This window comes from Lucilia sericata, unplaced genomic scaffold, assembly GCF_015586225.1.
Source record: "Lucilia sericata isolate MDLA Ls3-8-SP2 unplaced genomic scaffold, ASM1558622v1 Contig001149F_arrow, whole genome shotgun sequence".
NCBI lineage: Eukaryota > Metazoa > Arthropoda > Insecta > Diptera > Calliphoridae > Lucilia > Lucilia sericata.
The window spans coordinates 136993-149457 of NW_023995120.1; the positions used below are offsets into that span (position 1 = coordinate 136993).

At 27.6% G+C, this 12465-nt stretch overlaps 1 long non-coding RNA gene across 1 annotated transcript in view; it reads left to right on the top strand.

The window, feature by feature from the left end:
• LOC119610291 overlaps nt 1–9917 on the top strand; it is a 30973-nt gene extending 21056 nt beyond the window's left edge. Inside the window, exon 2 of the long non-coding RNA XR_005231985.1 lies at nt 9550–9917. This is a non-coding gene — a long non-coding RNA (uncharacterized LOC119610291). The remainder of the gene's footprint in view (nt 1–9549) is intronic.
• Nucleotides 9918–12465: the final 2548 nt, after the last annotated feature.

A 12465-nucleotide genomic window follows, 5' to 3' on the forward strand; every position in this document is an offset into this window, starting at 1 on the left:
AGTTCTAGTTCAGTTCTAGTTCAGTTCTAGTTCAGTTCTAGTTCAGTTCTAGTTCAGTTCTAGTTCAGTTCTAGTTCAGTTCTAGCGCAGTCCTAGTGCAGTTCTAGTTCATTACTAGTTCAGTTTTAGTTCACTTCTAGTTCAATTCTAGTTCAGTTCTAGTTCAGTTCTAGTTCAGTTCTAGTTCAGTTCTAGTTCAGTTCTAGTTCAGTTCTAGTTCAGTTCTAGTTCAGTTCTAGTTTAGTTCTAGTTCAGTTCTAGTTCAGTTCTAGTTCAGTTCTAGTTCAGCTCTAGTTCAGTTCTAGTTTAGTTTTAGTTCAGTTCTATTTCAGTTCCAGTTAAGTTCCAATTAAGTTTTTTTCAGTGTATTTTTTTCTTGTACCAATTGATTACTTGTTGTTTATAATATCAATCGAAACTATAATGACAAAAATCTAACAATAACAAACAATTTCGTTTTTTTTTTTTTATTTCTATGAAAGAGAACAATAGTAACCAGTTAATAAGATTTTATTGTCTGTTACCATTGTAACGAATGTAAGCCTCAAGAAATAACTTTTTCATAATTTCTCTACTGAAGCAAAGATTGAAAATTGTATATTTAGAAAAAAATATTAAAATAATAAAAATCATAAAAATATATAGTTAAATTAATACTTAGAAATAAAAATAATATTGCTGACGAAGCTTTTGTAACCATTGTGGTGGTAAAGAGGTATTTTTTGAGAGAAAAAAAAAGAAAAGTTTTTTGGTAGTTTTTTTAGTATGTATTAAATAGCGGAATCATAAAGATAAGTAATAAATTTAAAACAAATAATAAGCAAGAAATTAAATGTAAAGATATTTTTACAATTATCTAGCTTGGGCTGAGGATATTTAAGGTTTTTAGCAAGAAAATGTTAGATGTTTTTGAACTAAAACTCAATTGGTATTAAAGTAGATTTGAACCTGAACGAGATATATGGACTAAAACTGTATTAGAATGGGATTTAGAAATCAACAAGAAAAATGTGACTGTATTTTTAAAACCATTTTTTTATTTTTCCTTTAACAATTGTCACATAATTCAAGTAATATATATTAGTTTCCTAATCCTTACAAGGACTTCATTTACAAAGCACTACTTAGCAACGAAAGTTGCCTTGGTTAAGAGACAAAAAACCTAATCTCCCTATTAAATGGACCAATTTCTATGTGGTTTTTTTTGTGCCATTGTTCGCATAAAAAAGTGGCTACTAAGAGTATAAATTTAAATGGTTTTCTTTTATAATTTTTTCTTTTGCTAGTATGTCTTCAAGGTTTTCTTTCTTTTTTTCCACTCACATGATGCGTGAAATGGTCAACTACTTGAATGATTTGAATGACAGACATTGTGTCTATAATCGGATTATAATGAGCAATTTTGCCACTAGTGGTCAATTCAAATGATGGTTTTCTTGTGTGTTTTCCTAATCAAAAACAAATCTATTTAAATAAAAGGAATATTCAAATGAAAGAATAGAGGAAAAAAAAGGTAATGTTTTTAAGGTAATCCAAAAGGTTTTTATGGACATATGTGTAAATTAATAGAAATGTAATTTTCTTTTATTTTTTTATTAACAATTCTATTTAGGTTACTTTTATAACTTAGGCTATTGTCTGACTAGTAGTTTAATAAATCAAATGTTTTGGTCTTATTAGTAACGCTTTATAATAAAAATTTTCTTAAATTTATAAATTTTCTTATTTTTATTATCTTACAACATTGTCAACCACATTTGTAGCAAAAGAAGACTCGCCTCTTATTAGAAAAGGAGGCTCTAAAATGAAAAACTAAAATACCAGTTTATAGTTGCTAATATTCCTTACAAATCAAATGACAAGCTGTAAATTAAGCAGAAACTCCCCAGAAGAGCAAAAAGAAAAAACAAAAACCTTAAAGAAAATACAATTAAAATTAAAAGGACATTGAGAGGAATCTTCTAGCTACCAGAAAAAAAGTATAAAAGTTAACTACTACCTTAGAAAAGGGGAGGGGAGGGTAGATTTTGTTTTAAATTTTGTTTCTTGATTTTGACCCTTACGGCTATTTATCGCAATTGTTTTCTATTGTTAAAAATTTGTTTTTCTTTTATCATGATCTCTTTTTTCTTTTCTTTCAAGAATCCTGTGTATGTCCTTTACGTTTACAAAAAAGGAGCATCTTGTAGCAATTATCTATAGACAAAGCATTACATGGATTTTGTAGTCCCTTTAAACTAATTTAAATTTATTGTCTGGAGAATATTTAGTTTTTATTACGAAATAGAAAAAAAAAGGATTCACACACCATAATGAAGAGTAAAGTTATGCCTTTTGGTATACAAGGGGTTGTTAAAGAGTTATGAACTATAACTTTAATGTTTTTATAGTTTTTCGTTTACTAATGAAAATGACCCAAATAGTGTCATTTAATGGGTGTTTACAATTTACGCGTTTAGTTTTTTTGAAAGGTCATAAATTTCTGTCTAAAACTATTAACAGTTTGTTCCTTCAATTTAATTAAATTTAAAGTAACATTTCCATTTAAAATTAAAAAAATGGTCCTTCGAGACATAAAAAAACTATTTCTATAGAAAATTTACTTCTGTCAAGAGCCTTAATTCCTATAGAAATTTTGCTGCTGTTAAGCGCACAGTTTTCTATAGAAAATTTGCTGCTGTTAAGAGCACAGTTTTCTATAGAAAATTTGATGCTGTTAAGAGCACAGTTTTCTATAGAAAATTTGCTTCTGTTAAGAGCACAGTTTTTTATAGAAAATTTGCTTCTGTTAAGAGCACAGTTTTCTATAGAAAATTTGCTTCTGTTAAGAGCACAGTTTTCTATAGAAAATTTGCTGTGTTAAGAGCACAGTTTTCTATAGAAAATTTGCTGCTGTTAAGAGCACATATAGAAAACTGTGCTCCTAACAGCAGCAAATTTTCTGCTACTGTTAAGAGCAAAAATTTACTGCTGTCAAGAGCACAGTTTTCTATAGAAAATTTGCTTCTGTTAAGAGCAAAGTTTTCTCTAGAAAATTTGCTTCTGTTAAGAGTAAAGATTTCCCTAGAAACTTTGCTCCTGTTAAGAGAACAGTTTTCTATAGAAAATTTGCTTCTGTTAAGAGCACAGTTTTCTATAGAAAATTTGCTTCTGTTAAGAGCACAGTTTTCTATAGAAAATTTGCTTCTGTTAAGAGCACAGTTTTCTATAGAAAATTTGCTTCTGTTAAGAGCACAGTTTTCTATAGAAAATTTGCTTCTGTTAAGAGCACAGTTTTCTATAGAAAATTTGCTTCTGTTAAGAGCACAGTTTTCTATAGAAAATTTGCTTCTGTTAAGAGCACAGTTTTCTATAGAAAATTTGCTGCTGTTAAGAGTACAGTTTTCTATAGAAAATTTGCTTCTGTTAAGAGCACAGTTTTCTATAGAAAATTTGCTTCTGTTAAGAGCACAGTTTTCTATAGAAAATTTGCTTCTGTTAAGAGCACAGTTTTCTATAGAAAATTTGCTTCTGTTAAGAGCACAGTTTTCTATAGAAAATTTGCTTCTGTTAAGAGCACAGTTTTCTATAGAAAATTTGCTGCTGTTAAGAGCACAGTTTTCTATAGAAAATTTGCTCCTGTTAAGAGCACAGTTTTCTATAGAAAATTTGCTCCTGTTAAGAGCACAGTTTTCTATAGAAAATTTGCTCCTGTTAAGAGCACAGTTTTCTATAGAAAATTTGCTTCTGTTAAGAGCACGGTTTTCTATAGAAAATTTGCTTTTGTTAAGAGCACAGTTTTCTATAGAAAATTTGCTTTTGTTAAGAGCACAGTTTTCTATAGAAAATTTGCTTCTGTTAAGAGCACAGTTTTCTATAGAAAATTTGCTTCTGTTAAGAGCACAGTTTTCTATAGAAAATTTGCTTCTGTTAAGAGCACAGTTTTCTATAGAAAATTTGCTGCTGTTAAGAGCACAGTTATCTATAGAAAATTTGCTCCTGTTAAGAGCACAGTTTTCTATAGAAAATTTGCTTCTGTTAAGAGCACAGTTTTCTATAGAAAATTTGCTTTTGTTAAGAGCACAGTTTTCTATAGAAAATTTGCTTTTGTTAAGAGCACAGTTTTCTATAGAAAATTTGCTTTTGTTAAGAGCACAGTTTTCTATAGAAAATTTGCTTCTGTTAAGAGCACAGTTTTCTATAGAAAATTTGCTCCCGCTAAGAGTTCAAATTTCTATAGAAAATTTGCTTCTGTTAAGAGTTCATATTTCTATAGAAAATTTGCTCCTGTTCAAATTTGAATAATGCATAGTTACTCTTCCTTAACCACTTCAAAACAAGTGCATATTTCCACAACATCTTTGATTGATTACCCATCAATTATAGAACATTTTACACATCATTATTTGTAATAATGTCGCAAATAACAATTCGAACAATTTATTATTGTTCATCAAATGTTAATATTTACAAAATAATTTCATAAACATAATGTGACAACATTTACAACGTCAAATTATTGATCACTTTGGCACAATCTCTCTCTCTCTATATAAATACAAAATACTATGGGGACCAACAACAACAGAATTCTGTAATAAATACATACATTCACATTTTTTTCAATTTGAACAAAAGCCATTTCTTTGGTCTTTGTAGCAACAAGGTTTTTATTTCCAGGGGTTTATTCCTTGGGGAGGCATATAGTGTGTTTATTTCTTCATATGCAAATCACTTTCAATTTAAATGTGCTGCATTGCTGCTTCTGTTGTGGCACAAACCAACCACCATCCTTTCTTCTTTATTTCCTATTATTTGCTGCTTGACATTATTTTCAGTGATAAATTGCTGAAAAAACAAAAAAAAAATTTAAATAATTTTATGTTTTGATATGCCAAACACGCCAAGTAAAAGAAAAGGTCCTTAATTTAAGTTGTAATTTTTCTTAAATTATCTTGAATTTTTCTTATTATATTGTAGAAAACCAGAAGCACACTTCCAGCGCACTTGGTTTTGAATTGGGATATTTGAAATTATTTAAATTGAAAACTTAGTTTTCTATCGAATTGTTAACGGGTTGTTTTGTTAATGCAAAATAAACAATTCATTATTTAGGATTAAATCTGTTTATGGGTCGTAGCATTGATTGTAATGTAAATTATGTCATATATTTTGCCAGGATAAGTGATTTGAAAAATAGTATAATGTCAATATTATGCAAACATATTAAGTGAATTTATTTAGGATTAAAAAACTGTACTCTTAACAGGAGCAAAGTTTCTATAGAAACTGTCTTTTCACAGAAGCAAACTGGGCTCTTAACACGAGCAAATTTTCTACAGAAAACTGCTCTTAATGGAAGCACATTTCTAGAGAAAACTATACTCTTGCTTAATCTTGTAGAGAAAACTGTGGTCTTAACAGAAGCAAATTTTCTATAGAAAACTGTGCTCTTAACAGAAGCAAATTTTCTATAGAAAACTGTGCTCTTAACAGAAGCAAATTTTCTATAGAAAACTGTGCTCTTAACAGAAGCAAATTTTCTATAGAAAACTGTGCTCTTAACAGAAGCAAATTTTCTATAGAAAACTGTGCTCTTAACAGAAGCAAATTTTCTATAGAAAACTGTGCTCTTAACAGAAGCAAATTTTCTATAGAAAACTGTGCTCTTAACAGAAGCAAATTTTCTATAGAAAACTGTGCTCTTAACAGAAGCAAATTTTCTATAGAAAACTGTGCTCTTAACAGAAGCAAATTTTCTATAGAAAACTGTGCTCTTAACAGAAGCAAATTTTCTATAGAAAACTGTGCTCTTAACAGAAGCAAATTTTCTATAGAAAACTGTGCTCTTAACAGAAGCAAATTTTCTATAGAAAACTGTGCTCTTAACAGGAGCAAATTTTCTGTAGAAAACTGTGCTCTTAACAGGAGCAAATTTTCTATAGAAAACTGTGCTCTTAACAGGAGCAAATTTTCTATAGAAAACTGTGCTCTTAACAGGAGCAAATTTTCTATAGAAAACTGTGCTCTTAACAGGAGCAAATTTTCTATAGAAAACTGTGCTCTTAACAGGAGCAAATTTTCTATAGAAAACTGTGCTCTTAACAGGAGCAAATTTTCTATAGAAAACTGTGCTCTTAACAGGAGCAAATTTTTTATAGAAAACTTTGCTCTTAACAGAAGCAAATTTTCTATAGAAAACTGTGCTCTTAACAGAAGCAAATTTTCTATAGAAAACTGTGCTCTTAACAGAAGCAAATTTTCTATAGAAAATTGTGCTCTTAACAGAAGCAAATTTTCTATAGAAAACTGTGCTTTTAACAGGAGCAAATTTTCTATAGAAAACTGTGCTCTTAACAGAAGCAAATTTTCTATAGAAAACTGTGCTCTTAACAGAAGCAAATTTTCTATAGAAAACTGTGCTCTTTATAGAGTAAATTTTCTATAGATATTTGCTGTCTTTATAGAGCACATTTCCTATAGAAATTTGTGCCCTTATAGAGCACATTTTCTATAGAAATTTGTGCTCTTTATAGAGCAAATTTTCTATAGTAAATTGTGCTCTGTATAGAGAAAATTTTCTATAGAAATTTGTGCTTTTTATAGAGCAAATTTTCTATAGAAATTTGTGCTCTTTATAGAGTAAATTTTCGCTCTGTATAGAGAAAATTTTCTATAGAAATTTGTGCTTTTTATAGAGCAAATTTTCTATAGAAATTTGTGCTCTTTATAGAGCAAATTTTCTATAGAAATTTGTGCTCTTTATAGAGCAAATTTTCTATAGAAATTTGTGCTCTTTATAGAGCAAATTTTCTATAGAAATTTGTGCTCTTTATAGAGCAAATTTTCTATAGAAATTTGTGCTCTTTATAGAGCAAATTTTCTATAGAAATTTGTGCTCTTTATAGAGCAAATTTTCTATAGAAATTTGTGCTCTTTATAGAGCAAATTTTCTATAGAAATTTGTGCTCTTTATAGAGCAAATTTTCTATAGAAATTTGTGCTCTTTATAGAGCAAATTTTCTATAGAAATTTGTGCTCTTTATAGAGCAAATTTTCTATAGAAATTTGTGCTCTTTATAGAGCAAATTTTCTATAGAAATTTGTGCTCTTTATAGAGCAAATTTTCTATAGAAATTTGTGCTCTTTATAGAGCAAATTTTCTATAGAAATTTTTTCTCTTTATAGAGTAGATTTTCTATAGAAAACTGTGCTCTTAGCATGAGCAAATTTTCAATAGAAATTTGTGCTCTTATTAGAGCAAATTTTCTATAGAAATTTGTGCTCTCTATAGAGCAAATTTTCTATAGAAATTTGTGCTCTTTATAGAGCAAATTTTCTATAGAAATTTGTGCAATTCTTCTATAGAAATTAGACTCAAACTGTTGATGAATTATGAACCCATATAAAGTCATAAGAAAATCAATATTTATTTGTTAAAAAGTTATTGAAAAAAACTTTCAGATGTTTTTGTTTGTTTCTTCTTTTGAATAGAATATTAAAACTATAATTCCCCAGGCACTTTTACCACCTTCATTTATGAGTTATAAGGTAAAGGAAAAAACGAAAAAAAAAAAAAGATTTAATAACACGTTCATCATTTTAAATCAGTGAGAAAGAAGATGTACACACTGCACTGGCTGCCACAAAAACTGTGCGTTATTGTTTTGCTACAAGTTGCAGTGTTAATATTGACACGACTTCAGAGACCTAAGAAACTTTTCAAAAATCAAGAAGAACGTCAGGAAAGAATATTAATAATTTTATAATTTTTAACGTAACGAAGTGTTATTTACATGGTATAGATGGATGGATGCCTTTGTTTATGAATCTTTGAAAAATTGTTACACAAACAATGGGGGGATAATAACAAACAAAACCTCAGCTCAAGCTCTCTAAGGGAACAAACAATAGGCCTAAAGTTAGAGCTCTCGTCAACAACAACAAGAGTTGTGTCTTTTTTTTTATTATTAATGGCGTAAAATAATAAATATTTATTAGTTTTAAAACATTTTCATGCCACAGTTGTTGTAATATGAGAGTGAAATATTTATTGAATAGTTTGTTTGTTGTTGTTGCTGTTGTTTGTTATTATTCATAATGTATCTTCTTCTTTTTGTGATATATTTTTTCATTTTCAGTTTTTTTATTATTTTCTTTTGTTAGTTGCTCTATTGTTGTTTGAAATTATTATTGTTATTGTTGTAGTTGTTGCTGTTTTTTTTTTTTTTTGGGAAGAGAGCTTTTTTTCTTAAGTGGTTATGATTAATGTGCGAAAACGTGTTAAATGTTTTTAAGAATATCATTTCATCTCATATTATCTTGTCTTTTACTTTAGCTGTAGTTTTGACGTTTCCCCCTTTTCTTAATCATTTAAAATTCTATAAAGTTCTCAGGTGCGACGTGCATTTTTGTTTGGCATCTTTTAAGTTTAAACAATGAATATTGATGATGACAATATTATTAAAAGTTTTAACATGAAAAGGCTTTTTCAAAAATTTCAAAATTAAGTTCGAATTTTCGAATATCCAAAATTTAAGCTTAATGGTAAACAAAATTTAATATTTTTAAATAATTATATCGAAAATTATGTAAAATTAACGTTTCAAGCGATTTTGAAGCATTTTTGAAAATTTCGAAATTAAGTTTGAATTTTCGAAAATCCTAAATTATGCTCAAATTGAAGAAAATTTTGTATTTCTATAGTAAAATAGACTTAATAGTGTTTTTCCACTATTTTTAGACATTTTCGAAAATTTCGAAATTAAGTTCGAATTTTCGAAAATCACTAATTTGACCTAAAATGCCTCAAAACTGGTAATCTAGCAAAAAATTTAAATTAAAATCATTATTCTAAGATTTTTTTACATTTTTGAGAATTTTCGAAATTAAGTTCGAATTTTCGAATATCACAAATTAGACTAAAATTGTGAGATTTAACGATTTTTTCACAATACAACTACATATTAGTTAAATTTTAACGGTTTTTAGACATTTTTGGGATTTTCGAAATTAAGTTCGAATTTTCGAAAATCACAAAATTAGGCTCAAAATGCAGGAAAACTTAAAATCTACCAATATTTGTATTTAGTTAACATTAAAATCAACTTTGTAAGATTTTAAGACATTTTTGAGAATTTCGAAATTAAGTTCGAAATTTCGAAAATCACAATTTGGGCTCAAATTTGGAAGAAAACATGGGCTTAAAAGATATTTTCACAATAAAACTGCAATAAGATGAAATTTAACGATTTTTAGACATTTTCTGGAATTTCGAAATTAAGTTCGAATTTTCGAAAATCACAAAATTAGGTTTAAATTAAAGGAAATGTTAAAATCTAGTCATATTTAGCGCTAAAATTGCTCTAAAGTTAATTTTTAAGGACTTTTAGCCTTTTTTAGAAATTTCGAAATTAAGTTCGAATTTTCTAAAATCTCAAAATTATACTCAAATTAAAGGAAAACTTGAAAACAAGTGAGAATTTGTATTAAATGTTTCTCATAAATGATTTTAAGCACACTTTTACATTAAATACTTTATTTAACAATAAAACTGTTTTAAACTTTTAGGACGACTACACAGGGAGCAACACCAGGCAGCAAGCAGTTAACAGCAGCCTTTGCCTAAAAAAAATCTTAAAAAACGGAAACGGCTCAACATGATTTACCAATATTTAGAACACAGTAACAACACTTTTTTATTACAACGTGGAACTTTTTGTGATTTTTTTTAAGTTACTACAAAACCATTCATTAGAACTACATAGTTTGACACTTAAACCACAAGAGTTCGGCAAATTTCGAAATGAAGAGCGTAAACGACGACAAAGAAAGGAAATTAACAAAGCGGCTGGAAATGCTAAAATTATTACTATTAGAAGAAAAAGGGTTGTAGCAGCAGCACAACAGTGAGGACGTGAGAACATTACAAATTCAAAGTGAGTATAATACAAATACATTTAAATTGTTTCTTTTTTTGTGATTTTAGAAATTTATGGAAAATGTAGCCGTATAAATTTAATGGTGTCATTATTGTTATTGTTGTAAGGCGAAATTTAACCCCTTACGGTTATTTGAATGTTATTTAGAGCCTTTGTTAATTGTGAAACAATTTTAAACAATTAATTTAAAACTGTGTTAAATTTAAAAGCCACCACCACTACCCCATAAGGGAATTTTTTTCTCTCAGATTTTTTGCCATAAAGTAAGAAATTGTTAAAATTTGCACTATTTCGAAAAAAGTAGGTGTTGCCTATAAAAAGTCATTAATTTTTGATTTTGCAATTTAAAAAAATTGATTTTAAAGTTTTTTATTTCTTAAATAAAGATGTTACCCCATGACACCACATGTAAACGCCTCCTAAGGAGGCGTGTAAAAGGTCATAACCTTTAACGCTTAATTTTATGGCTGCATTGACAACAATTTAATGCTTTTTTTCTGCATTAATCGATATTCATTAATGGGTTTTAGTTTTTGCAATATTTAAAAAAACAAAAGGGTTACATACATATTTGCCAAAAAAAAGTGAACAGCTGGTGGCAAAATTTGATCACTAAATATTTGCATGTTATGTAAAATATTTGAAATTAGGCGTGACCTGTTAGCAGTTCCATAAATTATAGCAAATCAAACATATGTGTAACAAATAACGCCATTAATAGGGAACTAATTGCTAATATAACGTTCAATTGACAAGCAAATAATGTTTAAATTATAAAAAAAAAATGTTCTTTAACTGCTGCCACAGAAGCTGTAAAGTAAGCGAAACTATTTTGATTCAAATTAAGAAAAACTAAAGCAAACATATTGACGACTAACGCTATTAAGCATTCAGCTTTATATTAGAGATTTTTAGGCATTTTTATTAATTTCGAAATTAAGTTCGAATTTTCGAACATCACTAATTAGGCTGAAAATGCAAGAAAATGTGTAATCTACTGAAATTTTTATATTACAACAACTTTAAAGTAAATATTTTGAGATTTTTTAACATTTTTGCTAATTTCGAAATTAAGTTCGAATTTTCGAACATCACTAATTAGGCTCAAAATGCAAGAAAATGTGCAATCTGGTGGAAGTATTATAATAAAACAACATTTAGGTTACAAATTTTAGATTTTCCGACATTCTAGCAAATTTCGAACATAAATTCGAATTTTCGAAATTCACAAAATTATGCCAAAAATAAAAAAATTTTATAAATTTTCAGCTAAAAGCTATTAAAGTTAAATTTCAAAGGTTTTAAGACATTTCTGCTAATTTCGAAATTAAGTTCGAATTTTTCGAACATCGCCAATTGAGTGAAAAATAAAGAAAATTTGGTAATCTAACAATATAAAGTTCGTAAAACATTATTAAAAGTAATTTTTGAAGGTTTTTAGAAATTTTTATTAATTTCGAAAATAAGTTCGAATTTTCGAACATTATGAATTTGGCTCAAAATGCAAGAAAATGTATAATCTACTGAGATGTGTATAATGAAACAACTTTAAAGCTAATATTTTGAGATTTTTGGACATTTTTGCAAATTTTCGCAAATTTCGAAATTAAGTTCGAATTTTCGAACATTACAAATTTGGCTAAAAATGCAGCAAAATGTGTTATCTAGAGAAATTCTTGCAATAAAACGTCTTTTAAGTAAAAAGTTTGAGATTTTTGGACATTTTCGCAAATTTCGAAATTAAGTTCGAATTTTCGAATATTACAAATTTGGTTCAAAATGCAGGAAAATGCATAATCTTGAAAAAGTATTATAATAAAAATCAATTTGAGTAAAATGTTTGAGATTTTTGAACATTTTTGCAAGTTTTCTCAAATTTCGAAATTAAGTTCGAATTTTCGAACATCACAAATTTGGCTCAAAATGCAGGAAAATGTGTTATCTAGAGAATGTCTTATAATAAAACACCATTTAAGTCAAAAGTTTGAGATTTTTGACATTTTTGCAAATTTTCTCAAATTTCGAAATTAAGTTCGAATTTTCGAACATTACAAATTTGGTTCAAAATGCAAGAAAATGTGTTATCTAGAGAAAGTCTTATAATAAATCACCATTTGAGTTAAAAGTTAGAGATTTTTGGACATTTTTGCAAATTTTCTCAAATTTCGAAATTAAGTTCGAATTTTCGAACATTAAAAATTTGGCTCAAAATGCAGGAAAATCCATAAGCTAGAGAAAATTTTATAGTTAAACATTATTTAAGTTAAATTTTACAAGTTTTTTGACATTTTTATTAATTTCTAAATTAAGTTCGAATTTTCGAACATCTCAAAATAGGCTCAAAAGGCAGAAAAATGTATAATATTATAATAAAACACCATTTACATGAAAAATTTGAGATTTTTTGACATTTGAAAATACAAAATCTTGTTTGAATGATTTATTAAAATTAAATTTAGAAATTAATTTATTTTGTCTATTGAAAGAAGTATTAATTTATAATTTGAATCTTATTATTTTTTATCAGTGTTCATTATCCATTTAG